The sequence below is a fragment of the Stegodyphus dumicola genome, chromosome 1 (genome assembly GCF_044657685.1).
Source record: "Stegodyphus dumicola isolate Sdum_Otavi_A_Nest chromosome 1, ASM4465768v1".
Taxonomy (NCBI): domain Eukaryota; kingdom Metazoa; phylum Arthropoda; class Arachnida; order Araneae; family Eresidae; genus Stegodyphus; species Stegodyphus dumicola.
Genome location: NC_140768.1, coordinates 110,901,246 through 110,922,318, shown reverse-complemented (window position 1 = coordinate 110,922,318; position 21,073 = coordinate 110,901,246). Strand labels below are relative to the sequence as shown.

Here is a 21,073-nt window from a genome sequence, read left to right as displayed (position 1 = left end):
ACTTAAAAAATCTAAAACACATAACGTTCACAAATTTCTACAGACGCACGTGGCTGAAAGCACAGAATTTCTATAATTCTGTATGAAAAGTATTTAGCAGAAGCTAAATCAAATGGAAATACATTGTGACACTTGATGAAGCATAAGTTTACCTTAACAAATGAGTTTACGTTAACATGGATTTGCCTTAACAAAAAGTCTATTTCTAATCAAAAAGGAAGAGAAAAATATGTACAACTTGGTTCTATTAATGCAAAGAAAGTTTAAGTAAGAGGTACTGTCACGGAAAATTAAAAATAAAAATACAAGAAGAAAATTTTAAAGGTTTCAGATTTTAAATTGCGTCTAAAGGGGCATTTTTTTAACATTTTCAGTGTTACCTTTATTTATAATATCATGTTCTTCGCACTTAAATCTAAAATTCAGTTCAAGAGCAAAATTATTTCAAATTGAGCATATCTTTAGAATTTCCGATACACAGTCTCACGCGCTAGAGATAAAAATGTTTTCTCTGTACAACGTTGCCATTGCTCGCTTTGAAATCTTTGAGTTTGTTAATCAAAAATTCGTTAAAGTTTTACAAAATATGAAAGCGATAATAAAACAAGTTCCAAATGTGGGCTTCCAGATGCCCATATTCACAGTAGGATTACGTCATTCAAAATTTGATGGCTCTAGATACCGTTGTTTTATTACAATGCGAGAAACATACATACATTTATGCATATTTTTCATTATTTAATTTCTTCAAATATAATAACGGGCGATAATATTTGGTGACAACAGTTTGAAAAGTGAAACGGACATTCATAGTGATTCGACGCATAATCGCAAAACGAAAACGATAGTCCCTCCGGGCAAAGCCCCTTTGGACCAACAAGAGTGGGGGGAAATGTTAAAATCGACTAAAGGTACCATCAAGAGAATGTTTTATGTCGATCCTAATGGCTTTCAATGAGTGAAACTTCATCAAGACAAAGCTTCAAGTTATACTTCGAAAAGTACCATTACATTTCTTGAAAAATAAAGATTGATAAAAGTACTCATATATCCCTTTTCAATATATTCCTGCGAAGTCCCCTGACCCTTCACTTATGGACTACTGTGCTTTTGGTCTCTCGAAAAGAATTCTTTCTAAGCGCAAACCCACTACGATGGATGCAGTTTGAAGAGTAGTGAAAGAGAAATGGAAATCAATAATTCTGGAAATTTTACCAAAAGCCTTTCTATCATGAAAATGAAGATGCATACTTATACTCCAGACAAAAAAAAAAAAAAAAAAAAAGAAAAAAAAGAAAGATATCAAATCGAGAATTTAAAGAAAATTTACTCCTTACCCTTACATTTTAAATATTTATTAAAACACCCTCTGTATCATCCGAGTTTGCGGTTACTGTATGTTTGAAGGTAAGACGGGGCGATAAGTCGTCTGTCTGTCTGTCTAAACAATTTTGTGGTCTGACATTTCTAGTAATGTGAAACTATACAGCTACATTTTAACGTAACTTCAAAAAGGTATTTAAAATTCAAGAGAATTCTCAAGAACTTTTTTACTGCATACAGCAGTGAAACATACAAGCCGAGACTCAAATACAAGGGAATATGACGTCAGCAAGCTACGGAGAAAACAGCACGAAGATTAGAAACATGTACACAGATTTTCAGATGCTTAGCACCTTTACTAAAGAAATAAGTAAAACAACTGAGAAAAAAAAAAAAAAAAAAAAAAGATTGAAATGTGGCAGCAGAGAAAGAGAGTAGCTAGGCAAAGAGCTTTCTGAACTTATTTTAACAGCTGCAAGTTTACGTCAACCTAGAAGAAACGTTCCAAAGGGTGAGTCGCTTTCAACAGGAATTCAGAAGGTCACGCGAACGCGTACCTTTCCAAGATACAACAAGATGTAAAGGAAGACGTTTCATCATTGTACTGCATAGTTTCCTTTCGAGCACGATTAGAAATTTCCGACTGTCGTGGCAAAGTGCTTTAATTCATTAGGTAATTCTTAAGCACTGCAAAATGTTTACTACGGATAAAATTGTTTCAGTTCTGGCTTACGTTAAACTGAACTTTATTCTAATTTAACGTCTTTTGAATAGTCAATTATATCCATACTTTCAAGATAAGTACAGAATACCAGGTAATAAAAAAGTCGCGCACAACGAACTTTCAAATATCATGGAAATTTCAAAATTCCTATTGATGGCTTCAGTTATTTTTTAAGTTAGGTTGCTTTTGAACACAGTAAAGATACGAAGGCTATCTGCCTAAAAGGAAGATCGCCTTCGTGGAAGACTTTCTGAGAGAAGCTGGCTCATTATTTACATTATACATGAGAAAAACTACAAAAACCGATCATGCAACCAGCCCCGTTCGCTTGAGTTCGAACTCCAACTACCAGTCTTAACCACTCGGCCACTTGTGCAGCCAGATATCAATGGCAAATTGTTTCAGCGGATGATACCCCTATACCGTTACGAGTTATGTATCACTTGAAAATCCAGCTGCAGGTTTTACCGTTAGCTTTATAAACCATATGTTTGCTGCAAGATAGAGATGAGATTTTTACAAACCAGAACGAATTTCTACGATTGAACACTGCTTCACAACGTATCCTGGTGGTAACGCTATTGAAGCGTTTAAACAGACCTTCCCAAATGTTCGTAAACCTAACAAAATAATGGTTTTCCACTTGGTAACCCAATTTCGAGAAAGTGGAAGCGTTCACTACCAAAAACGAAATGGCCGTCCGTTTCTTCTCATTTCGGACAGTGGCAAACAGTATGCGAAAGATGGCAGCGCAATCAAATTTATACGTTGCGAAAAAATGCTCAATCAAAAAAATTCGCTCTTCTTGGGAAAAGCTCATCACCACTTTTCAGAAAACAAACAGTTTTTAAAGCCAACACCATAAAATACAACTAAAATTTCAAGTAATATATTACTCAGTATAGTATAGGTATATAGTATAGCGATGGGATGCCGCCCATCGAAACAATTTGCCATTAATATACGGTCTAGAATCAATACAACTTTTCAAAGTTTGACATGGACGACTTTTGTACCAGCCTGTAGCAGCATTTTTCAAAGTGTGGTCCTCTAAAATGTCCCTCGTGGTCCTCCTAAATTTGAAAAATGGCCTGTTATTTGTAAACGAAATGAACATTTTACACCATTTTTTACTAATGAAATGTGGCTAAATTCATTGGCATATCTTTCCCGGAATTCAATATATTCTCAAAACTAAATGAACAAAATCTCTGCCGACAAGGTAATTCTTTCTTCATACCAATGAGAAATTACAGCGGCGTGAAAGGAAATTTGGTTGTGTCAACAAGGTAATTCTTTGACTATTCTCTATACCAATGAGAAATTAGAAGTGCTTGAGGAAGCTTGGTTGTGTCAATAAGGTAATTCTTTGACTACTCTCTATACCAATGAAAAATTACAGGGGCTTTAGAGGAAACTTCAGTAAGTTGCTTTAAACAGAATATTTTCCCCTTTTTCTAACGAAAGAATCTTTTTATGTAGAAAATGATACCGTTACTAAAAAGGAATCATGCAGTAACTATGTTCGCAGCTCGAAATTCTGAGGTAATAATATGAAACCTATTTTTCAAACGGTAAATATAACGAATTTTTATGGGTTCGTCATCCTTTTTATCGCGATACTGAAAATAATAAACTGTCACTGAATACAGGAAAAGTTAAATGAACTCTCGAGTAACACCAGACTTAAAATGAAATTCCAACACAAGGTAGACTTCATATCTGAAGCTCATTAATAGTGAAATAGAATACAGGGAACTAAATAATGGTTTTTTAAAAATTATAATTCGTTTGCTTCTACATATTTGTGAGAAAAAAAATTACATCATTAACTCGCATAAAAACATAACGCCGATATCTGTGCTAAATCTCAGACTTCAGTTTGCCAGCATGCATTCAAGCCTAGAATAATAGGCAGGGTCATCATCTCATTAATACTACTACTACATATCTACTAACATTCATTGAAGTTTTAGTTAGTAAGATAAAGAAAATTCCAAACTCGAAAGATAAAAATTATTCCAAACCCAAATGGCCTTGAGTTACTAAAAACAAATATAACTTTTCTTCTGTTAACTTAATGGATTAATACCAATATGACATTAAGTGAATTTTAATTAACGGCATTTTAAAAATATATACATACTGGTAGTAACATATGTAAAAAGAACTGCTTTCGAAGATGACAAGACTAAGGAGGTCTGCAGAACATTCTAATTTATAAAAGCGGTCCCCAACAGAAAAAAAAATTCGAGAAACGCCGTCCTCTAGTATTCAACTATATGTTCAGATTCTATAAGACTGAAGGAATTCGAATCCTACTGGATTCCACAGATTAAAGGCAGAAATGGGCAGAACACTACTTGTTTAATATGTTATACTTACTTGCATACTCGCAAAAAACTTAACAGATAATACAATATGTTCTAAATTCTGCGGCATTTGCATTCATGTGTCTTTAAATTATTTTTCTTTCTACAGCTTTTACATATAGCTTTTACTTTTCTACAGCTTACATAGCTATTTTAAATCACAGAATGATTTTTCTTCCTCAAGACATTGCCTTCAAAATGTAGTAAATGTCCTATTACTTAAAACCGTCTCCACTTTTAAAATGGAACTCAAATGTTCAAAACACATATTTACATTGAACTGCACAACTTTTGCAAAAAGCTGCATTTATAATTTCGAGAATAACCAGTGTCTAAGCTTATTCTTAGATTTGCTAACTTCGAAAATTATGAAGTTTGTCAGCTTTGAACAACGTAGTTGGAAAACAATGTCAAGCGCTTAACTGCTTCGGCAGAAATTCTAAATGCTTAATCCTTAAAAAAAAAAAAAAAAAAAAAAAAAAAAAAAAGGCCAAATTATTAAAAATACAATTTATACAATAGATTTATGAAATTTATAATTTCTTTCATTCAGCAAGTCGTTAATATTCTAAACTTGATCTTCTAATACTAAGAGAACATTCCTATTAAATTTATAACATAATCTTAGACACTTTTAAGGAAACATACATTTCATATTTATAATAATGTAATAATTTTAGAATACATCAGATCCGAAAATATTTCAGTAACTAAAGACTTCTAGAATTGATGCCTTAAAATTAGTGGTATTCGATTCGCGGCTCTTAGAAATCCTTGAAAAAGGAAAAACGGAACGAAAGGATAAGGACATGCAACACTGTGTTTAAAAACAAGAACTGAATGGAATGATTTTAATGAATAACTCCTTAGTTAAATGAACTCAACAGGCGCAGCATAAAAAGAATTAATCGCGTTTCAGGCCGGCAGCATTCAAAATTAAACTGAAATTGTGACAAACTCACTTTAAGAATAACAATTTAATTCACTCAGAAACACTTTTTCGAAAACAATATTTTAGAGTATTTGCTATTCCAGCGTTTCTCAAACTGTGGTCAGACAACCACAAGTGTTCCTTGAAGCCTGCTTTGTTTTCTTCCTACATTTTCAAAATGATCTGTTATTTGTAAACGAAACTAATAACGTTTTACATCATTTCTTGCTGATGACACGTTCATTTATATTCTCAAAACTAAATGAACTAAATATCTGTGTACAAAGCAATTCTTTAACTGTTTTCAGTGTCCATGAGAAGTCAAAGGGACTTAAGAACAAAACTTGATTCGTGGGTTGGTTATGTAAAACAGAGAAACTTTTCATCAGTTTTATTCTTAGAATCGTTTTTAGTAGAAAATTATATTCTCAATGGAAAAGAATTAAGCAATGACACGTTCTAACATCTCTAAACTCTGAAATCTAATCTCTAATAATCTAATGACATCTCTAAACTCTGAAATCTAATCTCTAATAATCTAATGACATCTCTAAACTCTGAAGTCACAAATTGAAACTTATTCCCCAAGTATAACGTATTTTCACGGGTTTCTGATCTTTTCCGCTGCAATTTTGAAAATAATAAATTATCACTATGTAGGGTTTATATTTATTTTTACTAACATTTATTTTAAGTTTAAACTATCTTTCCTGTCAAGCCTTACTTTCCCCTGGAACTGCCAATGCCAGAATATGTAAATTTGAGTAGAACGCGCAAGCATTCAAATTATCAGCGGAAGTATTCTGATTTAAATAGAGAGGAAATGAGTTCGGTGTGATATTCTTACTTAGCGAGCGCGGAGGTAGTTAGCGAGAATTGAAGAACCCCGCGTTGCGGCCTATGTGCTTGGCGGGAAGTAGTGGTAATCGTTCCAGTGAGCTTCAAGTCTGCTGAATTAGCAGCGGTATTGTAAAACGCGGTGAGTTAGTTATTTTAGAGAGCCTCGTAGTTAGAATCTTGTCTTTACTTTCTTTTCAGGTTATTATTTTTATTTGACTGCCAAGTTGGCACAGTCTGTAAGCGTCAAGAGGACGCAACTGTAATTTATTACGTTGAATAAAAAGGGACTTAAACCCTTCACAAGGCTCTATCTTTTATACAAGTTTTCACAGTCACCTCTTGGTTGCGTGCAAGTTGGAGGCGCGCAACGTTATAACTAACTGAAAGCGAACAATTCATTGAACTTTCTAATGATACTGGATTTTAAATGAAGCTCTAAGCGAAAGATACAGTTAATTTTCGGAATTCATGACCAGTGGAAACGGAATATAGTGAACTATTTAATGGTACTAATTTAGAAGTCAAACAACAAAAATCAGCGTTATATTCTCAAATTTTCACAGGACTAGTTTCGATGGTTTTACCGAACGATCAACCTCAGCTGCAAAAGCACAAATGAACGAGATAAGATATAGTGATTAGACAAGGTAAGATAAAATATAGTGATTAGACAAGGTAAGATAAGATATAGTGATTAGACAAGGTAAGATAAGATATAGTGATTAGACAAGGTAAGATAAGATATAGTGATTAGACAAGGTAAGATAAGAAAGACTGAACAGGAGTTAAGCAACTGGCGCCATCTGTTGATGAAACGAGAACTAAAACATAATTTCCTTAAAGGCTGAAGGGCATAGATGGATTGGAATTAGGATCGTTTTGCTATTTCATGGTCTTGGAATTATATTTTTTGCATCTGATTATCTTGACAGTAATCACTGCTCTCTGTGAACTACTACTGTAGTTGCAGTTATCTTATTTTTCTTATCTTTTTTAAAACTAAATTCAGCTGATTGCTGCTTTTTCAGTACGCATATTTCTCACTATAATGTTAATTCACAAATAAGTATTTTTTAGCAAAACATTCTTTCCCTAAGCCAGCGTTCATCGCTACTTCTGCCGCTATTAATTTTTGGTGACAACACTGATTGCTCCTTTTTTACCACGTGACCCCAACGCATCCGCAGACATACGGATAGAAGCTGAACATAGTTGAACTTCATCCGTCACCTCACATCGAACGGATTGCAGATGTCAATCAAAGTGAAGTCGCTCGCTGATTAGAGAAACGCATACGCGCCGCAACGCATACGCAGCAGTGGAAACGGGCCTTTAGTCAAGCTAGCTTCTTTTTTTTTTTTTTTTTTTTTTTTTTTTTCTGCAACAGTCTTTCTTGGGATTGCACATAGAGAGGGTTCGGCGGGGCAGTGATCAGAAACTTGGTTGGCCTTGTCTTGGGTTTCGGAAACATCAAGGTTGATGGCGGGGCTTAACTTGAGCCTTCTTATCGCCTCTGTCCCGTTTAAAATGACATTGCTCTAACTAAATGACAATGCGAAACCTCGTCTCGGGTCTGGCTATCCAATTTCTGAAAAAGAGGGAGAGATCAATTCAGGAAATGCCTGTGAATGACACTTACATGATCTTGAACACAGTTACTGAGAAGGTAGAAAAATTTCACAGAAAGGAATAATTTCTGTATTATGTTTTTGTAACGACCAGGTCTGGCAGGCCCGACGCGCATCCTTGCGGGTTAATAGTACGATAAAGTTTTAAGATTGGGGGCACGATATTACAAGGCTCACCACACCAAAAAGGGCTGACAAAGAGTGACGAAGTGGAGGGAACTACAGGTCAGAGTCGATCCTTAGCTATATGACACAATTATATTAAGTATTTAACAAGGTGCAAAGGGCAACTTTTTCTTTAAGCTTTGGCAGTGACAGTGTTAGTGGCGCACCCAGTCTTGTTTGGCAACCTCATTCTACGTCGGGGGCTTGACGATTTTTTTTTAAACCTGTGCAGCAAGATGAGTGAGCACAGAAAAAGGCAGAAGATATACAATTACAATTCCAGCTGGGGAGAAACGTATTGCTTTGTTGATGTGAAAGGGAAGTGCGAGTGTGGTGCTTCTGTAGCATTGGCGAAGAAACATAAGGTGGAACGTCAGTTACAGACTTGCAGGTAAAGACTGCTTCACGGCAAAGCACTAAAGTACAGCTCCCAACTCAGTCGATCGCTCTCCAGATCTCTGAACTCAATACACTACTACTACTACTACTCAATATACTCAAGATGACACCTTAAGATATAAAAAGTGGACCGTAAAACTGTCGGGTCGAGTAACAAATTCAATGAATAAATATTCCTGTTATTTCACGCAGATGAGCTTATCAGAGTTAGTAATAAAACATCATGATGGAAGACGCCACGGCAGTCTACAATATTCAAGGCTCCGAGGTGGTACAGAACGTGTTCTTGTGTTGTACGTTTGGCTCTTTGCCTACGTTGAAGTAATTGCTGGCAGGTATGTACTATACAGATATTATCACAGATCAACAATAGCTCTCCAGCTCTTAAACATGATAATTTCAACCACATAATGCAAAGTTTTGTCTTTGACTGCTAAAATATGAATTTATCAGCAGTTCAATGATTACTTATCAACCTCTTGAAATATGTGTGGGACATAATGAAAAATCTATGAATTCAACGCAATCGAACTCAAAGTAATATATCATATAATCGAGCGGGGGATTACTTTTGTACATACGAAGGCCAATTTAACGTTATATTGATGCCGCAGATCCATGCTTTTGTTCAACCCTGGAATAATAAAACGAATTATTTTAAAACTAGAGTCATGTTTATTTCAAAGTATCTCCTATAATCAGTTTCTCAACAGAAATAACACCAAATGAAGTACAAGATTACATACGTAAATGATTGAAATTGCCAGGTGGCATGCATTTTGCTGTAAAATATTTGTCTTAAAACACTGTATAAGCTAATAAGAATATTATGGCCGCTAATGCGATGTAACAGGTTCAGTTTTTCAGTTGTTAAGGTGTCAAAATTTTCATTACACATTAATGCACTATACGCTAGCAGAAAGCTCACATTCAGTTAACGGCAATAATCATTTCTTAAATTTGTCGCCGACTGCAGAAAAATAATGCACGGGCCACATGCGGATTGCATGTTACTATCGATTTACATTATGCAGTTTGTGAGATAACTACCCTTGGAAAAGGATACCAACAATCCACCGATTTCACGCCTTGAGGCACAGCTCATTGTACAGGGTTCAGAACAGCAAGTTATTAGATGCCTCTCTGCGTATGACACCATATATTAATCTCAAATAAAATGTACTATAGTACAATAATGCCTCGCATAACAACGGGCTCACTGACCGAAAAGGTACCGCATTTTGAGCTAAACACGAATTTCGCCAAACATTTTATGATGTAACAGAGAGGTAAATTTATTTGACAACGTATAAATTCTAAAAATGGTTTGCGCATAAACAGAGCTAATGAAGAGAAGAGTGGAAAAGTAAATATGTAATCAGTGAAGCACTTCAAACCCTTCATGATTAGAACATGAGGTGGGCTCAAAAGAAGTGTCTTCTGAAGTTTTCTTCTGGATGGGAACTTATGGAGGCCAGGCCTATTGCAATTATCAAGGACCTTCTAAAAACTTGGAAGTTTGATTGATCACGCATTTCTTAAAGCGAGTGGTTGAATTGTGATAATGCATAAACCATAAACTAAAAAAGGACCTTCAGGAGCATAAACTTAAAAACTCATATCTATAACTATAAATTAGTGAAGTTTTCTGAGTCTGATAATGTTTTTAATATTCTTTGAAATTTGTTTATGATGTTTCGCGGCTTTTGGTCGGAATCCAGAATGGATAAAATTAATCCCAAAGTAACCTATATGAAACAGAATCCCGCATAACTAACGGCATCACGGAACGCATAATGGCCGTTATGCATACGCCTTTCGGACCGATTTATTTACAAAATACGGAGGGTGGACTTGAATAATGGGGATGAAGAGACTTTTTTCGGTTCTCAATTTTTCCATGTTGATTTTTACTGCAACCAATTTAAAATAATATACTGATCATCATTTGTAATTAACTGTTTCATTACATTGTGTTTAATTTCGTGCATTTTTTTATTTATAAACGTTTTAAAACTTTAAATTTACTAGATATACATAATTTTATGGAAAAGTATAATAAATAATTATTACCATAATAACAATTGTTATTATATTATCTTCTATAATTTTCATTATTACAATATAATTACTATGAATTATAATAAAATAATTATTATGATTATATTAACAATTATTTATATATTTTTATCTTTGAGATAAAAATGTATGTTCATTAATATACACTGAAAGAGGAAATTTCTTAACTAGTTATAATAGTTATACGATGTTAAATGATTATCACATTTAATTAAATATAATAGTTATGTTATAGCAAACAATTGTTATTTCTATTTTTGGTTTTCGAGCTAAAACATATATGCATTATTACACATATCTGGTGGGGGAGCGACACTTTTTCGATTATTTGCCCTAAACTTAGCATTTATTGCCAGTATAACACTCGAGGGTCACAGACATTGAAAAGCGAGTGCCTCTGCCACGGTGCACAATAGCCACGCCCATCTGGCATGTATGTTGCACACTTCAGAGGTCGGGAAGTGCAGACAGAGAAAGAGGGCCAGTTCCATATTGCAGAAAGACACAGAAACTGGAGGAAGGGGGGGGGGCAGGAAAATTGGAATGCTGCCAAATACTGTATGCAGCCAATCACATACTGCAGAATATCTGATACAAGGAAAACTGCTATATACTAGAAATAGATTGGTTATAAACTGAATCTTAATAATACTGTATTTTTTACGAAAGTTTTTGTTTATTTATTTTGTTTGTTATTATTTGTTTTTAAATTTAGATTACTAATTACTAAATTTCATTTACTAGATGTGGAGCTCCTCAAACGAAATATGTTCTCCGTTAACATTTATTCCGTTATTTCAGTCTTCAATTTAAAGTCAAATATGACTGGATAAGAATGCATTTAAAAAAAAAAAAATTAATGAGAATTTTAAAATCGTCAGATATTATCGGCTCTAGAACAAAACTCTAAATCTGCAAAATTGCTCTTATTACCGAAAATGAATAAATAAAAGTTCGTCAAGCGCTTGGGTCTCCACCTCCCTCGGAATGAGGGATCGAATTATAACTCCGACAAGCTAATTCTTTTACATTTACCTTAGAGAGAATACGCAGTTCTTTCTTTTATCATGGAATAAAATATTGAAATATAGTAATATGCAGGTATAAAACGAATATAAATAGAAAAAGCCAAAATACAGTTTTTGGTTTTCCCGTGATGCCAGTGATATAATGCCATATTCAAAAAGTGCTAATTAATCATTTATCCTTCGAATTCCATTACTTTTCAAATTTCGCGAAATTCCTGGTGTGCGTGATTATGGCAAAGCCTCAAGGGCTATCTGCCTAAGAGGAGGGATGCCTTCGTGGATGAATTTCTAAGGGAAACTGGCTCGTATACACGTTACACATGGGGAAAACCACGAAAACGCCCATGCAGCCAGCCCGTTCGCGGGATTCGAACCTCGGACCGAACTACCAGCGTTCAGCGACTTTACCGCTCGGCCACTGGTAGTCGCGAAATTCCTGGTATTTAACACACATTTTCACGAAAAATAACTACTACGGGGGGGAATTGAACCGAATTTTTTTTCGAGGGGGGGAGAACATGCTTCGTTTGAGGAGCTCCACCTCTAGTAAATGAAATTTAGTAATTTTCTTTTCAGTTATGAAATTACTTTTATTGCGCATTCATAAGTATCTTACAGAATATCTTTAAGTACTAATTACCTAGTCATTTCATTTCGAATTAATTTGAGATTTCCCATGTCTTTAATATCATGAAATTCAAGATTAATCAGAAGTTTCCAGAAATTCTGATTTATAAAAAATAGATAATTATACATTAGCTCAAATGTCTTTTAAATTACAATTTTTTTATTAAATATTCTCAACTGAGAAACTGAAAGGCATATGTTCTTTTATTCCTGTTTCTTAAATTTCTAAATACACGTAGCTTAAAAATTGCAAAGCCATGACAATGGAATGTAAAACTTCAATGAAATAAATCTAAAAGTTACTCATTCTAAATATTTTATGTTACTCTTCCTCATAAATATTTAATTTAGCACATCTTAATTTTGGGCACTACACTTTATTTTTTTTCATTATCCCCCCTCCATGGCAAAATGCGTTACTCTGACGACTTTTCTACAATGAATGACAAATATTTAATCTCAAAAAAACCTTATATTTTTTTATTATTACTACATTGTAATATGCTGTTCCGTTTTTAGAATTTATTCTAAATCAATCTAACCAAGAATTATTTTTAAAAAGTGTATATTTTTTTTAAACAGCTGTGTGTTAATTTGTAGCTTGTACATTTAAACTGTATAAGCTACAAGTTAATACACAAATGTTAAATTTTGTAGGAAAATGGAATGAAATGTAATGATAATCTAGCAAAATTATTCACTATATTTGAGACCTTCTCTTCCAAAGATCGCTTGCTCATATTCACGTTACGCAGGGGGAAAACCACAAAAACCAACCATGCAGACAGCCTGTTTCCCTGGGTTTGAACCCAAGCCAGGTCGAACTACCAGGATTCAGTGGTCTTAGCCACTCGGCTACTAGTAGACCTGGGAGAGATGGAAGTACTTACAATATAATGTGTATTCTAATACTGGCTTTAGAGAACACTTCATTTCCAGATACTTTCCTCTCCCAACATCAGTTAAACATTCAGAAACTGAAGTACTCATGATACAAGATAATTATTATAGTTACAACTATTTACAATTAATTAATTATATAAGTAGAGATATCTGATTTTTTTTTCTGTTATAGGAAAACACATGCTAAAAAAATTATCTACGGAAAGATACATATACCAGTGTGTGTTGCCTACTGATCACCATTAAATTAAATGTGCTATTCTGCTCTAAGAGACATATATATCTAATACAGAGTGTTTATAAAGTCCTGGACCCATTTTGATGTTTAATAACTTATAAAATAATAAAGATAGATTAAAATTAATAACATAAATGGTTTAATAGAATCAAAAAGTTTCATGACCCTTGTCAATGAACTTCCACGTGTGCCCCCTTCGTCACACTGAGAATATCAAGTCGATATTCAATTTCATGCCAGGTACCAGCAAGCATGTCGGCATCCACAGAGAACTGGATGAAATTGAATAACTGGAATCCGAGACTGGAAAATGAAATTATCTGAAATTAACCACATGTGCAGACGATATTTACAAAAGTAAAGATATTCAAACCTGAAAAGGAAAATATACAAGTTATTCCATCAATAAATGCCATAAGTTTATTTATATCTTCATTATTTTATGAGTTATTAAACAACAAAATGGGTCCGGAACTTTATAAACACCCTGTATAACAGTATCCTTATTTTCCAGAGTCGTAGCTAGGGTTTTCAGCGCCCAGGGACAACTGAAGATTTCGTGCCCCCTACTGCTTGCCAAGGATGGAAAACATTTAATTCTAAAATGTCGTAACACCAGTTTGGCGCCCCTTGGATTTTGCGCCCGGGAGACAGATGCCCCCCTTGCCCCCTCTAGCTACGCCTCTGTTATTTTCAAAGTAAGTATTCCCAATAAAAAGTTTTTAAATGTATTATTATATTTTATTCCTTGCTTATTGAATAACTAATCTAAGGAATATGTGTGTTTATTGTTTAAGAAAATTTTATCACAGCTGATGATGAAAATAACTTTTTTCACTTAAAGTATCACATTGATACATACAACTTTTTATAGAAAACTGTTTGTTATCATACAATGTGCTGTATGTTATAATATGATGTAAAAGATACAAAGAAATCTTGTCTCTTATTTCTGTTTTACAATATAGCTCTTCAATGTCACAATTTATTTCCTGCATGTCCCAAATTACAATATCTGACATGGCTTCATTAGCTTCTTTAAAACATTTCAGGAAGAAGTCAGTGATCACAATCCTGAAGAGAGCAAATATCGAATGTGGGAGATCATAATATCAATTGCATTACTGACAGTGCATATTCTGTAACTGCATATAAAGTTCTATTTTATCACATTGCAATTCTTATACTTTTATTTATTTGAAAATGGATTTGTGTCATTCTGATAGACATGAAAGTAAAAATAATTGGTCACTAAGACCAATTATTTTACTATTCTCAGAGGTTAACTGCATTTGTTGTTAAGGACCACGTTCGAATATTAAATAATTATATATGTTTATGATTGAAGTATACTGGCAGAATACAGAAGTTTAAAAATAAAAGTAAAAGCCAGCTTGAGAAAATGGAATAGGGAAAGAAGGAATGGATTAAATCCCTTGGTCTGTTAAGAATCAAGACTGAGATAAAACTTGCATGGTTGTCTAAATTAATACTCCAATCAAATTTATCTGCATATTTTTTTTTTGGGGGGGGAAGTACACAATTTTCACATACAATGGCATTTCAGTTGTTCTTATTATTATAATAATACAGCAATTCAGTGAATTTTTTTACCCGCAGTTATTCTTGCTCAGTCAAGACAACTTCTAGTACTTTTCTGGATAAGTATTTTAAGTCTTCTTATCATCTTAGACCACATCTCTAGACTTGTATATTAATCTTTCTTGAACCATTCTTGTTAATAGCTAATGGTAACTTCTTGATCCATAGATTACAATACTATTTTAATGACTGATGAAAAAACACTTACTAAATGGTTCACAAGTGCAGGATGTTCTGGGAAGTTGCCAATAAGTAGGAGAATATTCTGTTTTCACCATTTCAATTTCCAGTCTCACTGCTATATTTCACTTCTGAAAATCTTCAATATCATTCACAAATTTTATTCTCACCATAATAAACTAATAATCATTCAGTGGTCTTCAAAGGAATGCAGATTTTAACAGCCCTTTTGTTTCTATTCCAATCTTCCAATCACAATGACATATACATAATAGTAGCTCGTTATTTAAAGAGATTACAACATACTTTTCTGATCTGAATTTTAACACTCTGATTATTATGGGTTTAGCCCTGAAATTTCAAAGTTCCTCAAAATGTCATGAATAAGTGGTATTTTCTTGATTTTAATTAAAAGACTACTCTCTCACTTTGTACCTTGATTCCTTTCCTTTCAATATACATACAAACCAAAATGAATACATTAAAAACTAGCAGAAATTTTCATGTGTAATGAATAAAGAAACCAGCCTTCTGTACGGAATTTTCCAGCCATAATGCACTAAGAGGGTTAATGTTTTACCTACTGTTAACACGGGGAAAAACATTCTATTTCATCAGCCTTAAGAATATCATTTTTGTAATCCCCTGGTGCTTAATCAAAACTAAGATATTAATGATTTGTGTTTGTGTGTGTATGATTATGGCAAAGCCTCAAGGGCTATCTGCCTAAGAGGAGGGATGCCTTCGTGGAGGACTTTTTAAGGGAAATTGGCTCGTATACATGTTACACATAGGGAAAACCACAAAAACACCCATGCAGCCAGCCCGTTCGCTGGATTCAAACCTTGGACCGAATTACCAGTGGCCGCTTGGCCGCTGGTGGGCCCCCCCCAAAAAACCATAAGATCTTAATGAACTATAGCTAACATTTGCTCACTGATTAAAATCACACTGGTATATAATTTGTCTCATGATCTAAAACAGGTTGGTAGCACAGTATTTTTGCAATTACCGTATTTGACGGCACATAAGACGCACTTTTTTTCCTAAATTTGGTCTCAAAAAAAGTTACCTGCGTCTTATACATGAATGACACAAGTTAACTTTCAATACTGAATGCTATTTTTAACCCGGTCTAGACACACATAACTTTTCCTACATCTACATGTGTCTGGCCTTCTAAATAAGGGTGCGTCTTATATGCCGTCAAATACGGTAGCCCAATCGTACATTATGAAATGCTTCCCTCTGCTTGCTAATGCATCACAACCTCCTGAAAACAAAATAACAAAATTCATACATCCTAGCAATTTTCTTAAGCTTGCCTTTCAAAAGAAAAAAAAAAAAAAAAAGGCGGGACAGCTGGATAGACCATTATTAAAAAACAACATTTGTGACACTGCAGATTGTGTATTGGAATTTGTGTTACTTAAGAAATTATATTATTACAAAAGTATTGCAGAATTAAAATTTCAAAATTATGAATTAATTTATTATAACATAATACTAAACGATTAAGCTTTTGTGCATATTTATGAAAAAACTGAAAACACTTTTTTAAAGCATCTGTACGATTCAAAAAGAGACCTTTTTCCTTTAATAAGGAACACTTTCAGAGATAGACAACTTTTACCCCAACAGGAAAACTGTTTTTCATTGCACTCTGTCATTGAATGAACCACTACCGTTAAATTTTATATTTCTGTATAAGAAAGACCCCTAATTTCATGGGTATTTATACAGTAACACACTCACCTTGATGCAACTGAGCAATTTTTTACAAAACTAAAAGGTAGAAAATACATATTGGGTGCAAATTGGTGGTTTTCTTTATTTAAAAAGATTCCCAAACTATCGATATTTGTCAGTAAATATTACCAACACATGAAAAGAAAACATACTTTAGCAATTTAAAATACAAATTTTAATTATTAAATTAGTATTACGTGAAGCAATTAAAAAAAGAAGACTTTTTCTCTGAATCTTTCTGTAATTAGCACAAAGGGGCCTTAGCCCAAAAGGGCTATTAGTTTTGAAAAGGCATTTTGCAATGTTTCACTATAAATGCCCATTTCACTTTTCAAATTATTGTCACCAAATATTATCACTTTTTATTACATTTAAAGAAATTAAGTAATAAAGAATCTGCATGAATGTATGTATGTTTCTCGCACTGTGAATAGCATGATCCTCCACCTGGACATGGGCACTTGGATGCCAGAATTTTGAAATTTTTTTATTATATATTTCCAATTTTGTAAGTTTAAAAAAATTTTCATTAACAAACTCAACGATTTCACAGTGAGTAATGGAAATACTGTATGGAAAATAACATTTTTATCTCGAGCGCACGAGACTCTATCGAAAATTCTAAAGATATGCTGTTTTTAAATATTTTGTGATATTGCTGTTGAATTGAATTTTACATGGTTTACATGCTAAGAACATGATATATAATAAATAACAATAACATACAAAGCATTAATAAAAGACCCTTAGAGCGTAATATAAAATCCGAAAGCTTTCAGATTTTATATTACCTTTCATTTTTATTTTATTTATTTATTTATTTATTGGCTATTCTTCATTGCACAGCTGCAACACCTTGCAAAATCTGGTAATATCAACTATCTACCATATGCATCTCCTCATTGCTCCATTTAGAGATTTTGCATCAAAATTTTGTATGTTCCTGAAGAAATTTTATTACAGCTTCTTCCATCGCAATTCCAAAAGCGCATATTTTAAAATTAAAGCATAAAATATCACAATTTATTTATATAACAACAAAAGAGACAACCAATGGATTACAGCAAAAGAGGCATTTGAAAATGGTGACGATGCTTGACTGAAGAACTCTGAAGGATGTGTGTGGATGGTTGCCAAAGTTGGCACAATCTGCAAATTCAGCAACTTCTGCTAAGGTGTTATGATAACATGTTAAGTGCTATTTCATGTTATATCCTTCAGAACATGTTATCTTTTCGTTACCTCAACTAAATAAACTTCACCTGTTCCTTATTATACATTCAAATACAGGAAAATGACAAATCAGAAAAATGCTAGTATGGTAACAAAGTGGCTGGTTATATTCCAATCTGAACCGACTTCATGGCAATTTAAAATAGCAGGGAAACAGAGAATGAGAAATTAGACTCCTAGATTGCTATGTATTAATGTAACCAGATATTCAATTCCCAGTTGAAATAAATTTTAAAAAAAAATGAAAAAAAAAAAAAACGCAAAGAAAAAAATATTAATACTACACTGAAAAGTTAAAAATTGCTAAATCCACAAATTTTCAACAATAGAACTATGTGGGGAACAATATAAACATAAAAAGTTCCACATTGAGGATTACTGATAAAAAAATATTCAGATTTTTTTCATTTATATAACAATGGGCATGAAAAAAATTTTCCTAGAAAAATATTGTTGCGTGCGTACGGGTTCGTTATGAAATGAATGCACAAGTCCGATGAAAAATGAACAAAAATTTATTATTATCACAACAAAAATGCTTAAATTTTCTCAAATTATCATGCAGTATCACAATATCTCACAGTAGTTATCTTTTAACTACTTAAATGTATAATAGAACGTAATTCAAAACAGCTAAAGAACGCTAATACGCGAATTCGCTATAATCAACAAGAGCAGTTTTCTAAACAACAACAAACTAAGCAACTACTACAAACTGAGATGTTTTCCTCCTTTTATAAGATTTTAAAATCACGCGCTAGAATTTTCCAGTACTTTCTGGAAATCAAAAAGAGATATTTATTTATTTAACGCACGCGCTCTTGTATTTTTAATTTTTCCGGCTTAGCTTTCTTTTAATATTCGTCACGCGCTGCACTGCGTGAGAAATAAAACCATTTAATTTATAATTGAACTAACATTAGCTTTTTAAATACCAAATTCGTAACACTGCCCCCTTCCCAAGGACTGCACGTCCCGGGCTGTACAATCCCTGGACAGGAAGCTAAACTTACAACTGTGGCATAAACATTACATTACAATATCAAACAATATAAACAATAAATGCAATAACTAACTTAAACAAATCAAATGCTATCAAATACTAAATACAAAACAAATACTAAATACAAATCAAATACTAAATGCAAATCAAATACTAAATACAAATCAAATACTAAATGCAAATCAAATACTAAATACAAATCAAATACTAAATGCAAATCAAATACTAAATACAAATCAAATCAAATACACATTTATAAACAAAAAGGACCATGGTCTGATACTATTTACAATTATTTACATTACGTACTATGGCCATAGTAATGAGCTAACCTGTCGTAATGAACGACTTTAGGTTTAGAGTTCGAAGACTTACGAATCCGAACCACGACGTCATTCAGCCTTTTTAGGACTGTATATGGGGCATCCCAAGGTGACTGTAATTTTGGACAAAGTCCTTTCCGTCGAGTCGGATTCCACAACCACACCTTGTCTCCTTCGTGGAACTGATGTTCAGTAGCTCTTGTGTCGTAGCGGGTCTTCATCTTCTCCGTCGCCAAGTTGACTCGCTCTCGTGCAAAGTTGTGCATCACTTCAAACCGGGCCTGGAGATCTTGAATATATCCCTCAGACGATGAAGGAGCATCCGGAGGGCGGCCAAACAATAGATCACAAGGCAGACGAAGGTCACGACCGAAGAGCATCTGTGATGGAGAATAGCCGGTAGTCTCGTGGACAGCACTGCGGGTAAGCCAGTAAAAAGAGTGGTAATTTCTTGTCCCAGTCCTGTTGGTTTCTGGAAACCACTAATGAGAGGTTATTAAGGATGGTTCGATTGAACCTCTCTACCATGCCGTCCGACTGGGGATGCAATGGCGTCGTTTGAGTTTTGTCAACGCCGAGTAGTTTGCATAGTTCTTTGATTACTGCCGAGGCAAAATTCCTTCCCTGATCGGAATGTAACTGAAGAGGCACTCCGAACCTGGAAATCCAGTGCTGTATCATTACCTCAGTTACTGTGACAGCCTCTTGATCAGGAATAGGATAAGCTTCAGGCCACTTGGTGAAGTAATCAACGACAACGAGTATGTATTTGTTGCCATCAGCAGTTCGTGGCAGAGGTCCCAGGATGTCAAAGGCGATACGTTCAAAAGGCGCCCCTACGTTGTAACATTGCAGCTTGCCTCGGCTGCATCTCTTCGGTCCTTTCCGACCTGCACAGGCATCGCAAGATCGGCACCACTTTTGCACGTCATCCTTTGCATTATTCCAGTAAAAGCGCTCACGAACTCTCTGTAAGGTCTTCATTATTCCAAAGTGACCTCCCATAGGGCTGTTATGCAGTTCTTTAAGGACATCAGGAATGCGGGATCTTGGAAGTATCAGTTGCCATCGGAACGTCTTCCCATCATCCGATTTGAATTTCCGGTATAAGACGCCATTTTGAATGTGAAGTGAATCCCAGAGTGCCCAATATTGTTTGGTTGTAGGACTACAGATAGAAATGTCCTGCCAGGTAGGTTTTCTGTTTGATGACTCCATTAAATCAATTATGGGTTTAATGTCGCGGTCTTCCAGCTGGTCTTTCCTGACTTCATCATCACTCCACGGTTCTCGATCAGCCGATGTTGATGTTGTAATTTGTCTTGCGACCGGAGTCAGCAGCTCGTATTTCGCTTCCACCCTGGAACAATATCGGCAGTTTTCTTGGCAAGGTCTTCTAGACAGGGCGTCGGCGTTTCCGTGTGATGATCCCTTACGATGACAGATAGTGATGTCATATTCTTGGAGTCTCTGTATCCACCTGGCTATTTGACCCTCAGGATTCTTGAAATTTAAAAGCCAGGTCAATGATGCATGATCGGTGCGGAGCAGGAATTTTCTGCCGTATAGATAGTGATGGAACTGTTCTACAGCTTTGACTATGGCGAGCAACTCTTTCCTGGTGACACAATAATTCCTCTCCGGTTTAGACAGGCACTTGCTCCAGTATGCCACTACACGTTCTTGGCCGTCTATTTCTTGGGACAAAACAGCACCACTTCTGACA

General features: G+C 34.5%; 1 protein-coding gene and 1 long non-coding RNA gene across 5 annotated transcripts in view; one reads left to right on the top strand and one right to left on the bottom strand.

The window, feature by feature from the left end:
• Positions 1–21,073, bottom strand: part of LOC118191118 (serine/threonine-protein kinase tousled-like 2) — a 558,371-nt gene that overhangs the window by 507,550 nt on the left and 29,748 nt on the right. The gene's annotated exons all lie outside the window — the stretch shown is intronic.
• LOC146999202 (uncharacterized) lies at positions 10,969–14,435 on the top strand. The gene is made up of 3 exons (XR_015041819.1): positions 10,969–11,088; positions 13,772–13,955; positions 14,310–14,435. It is a non-coding gene; the product is annotated as an uncharacterized LOC146999202 (long non-coding RNA).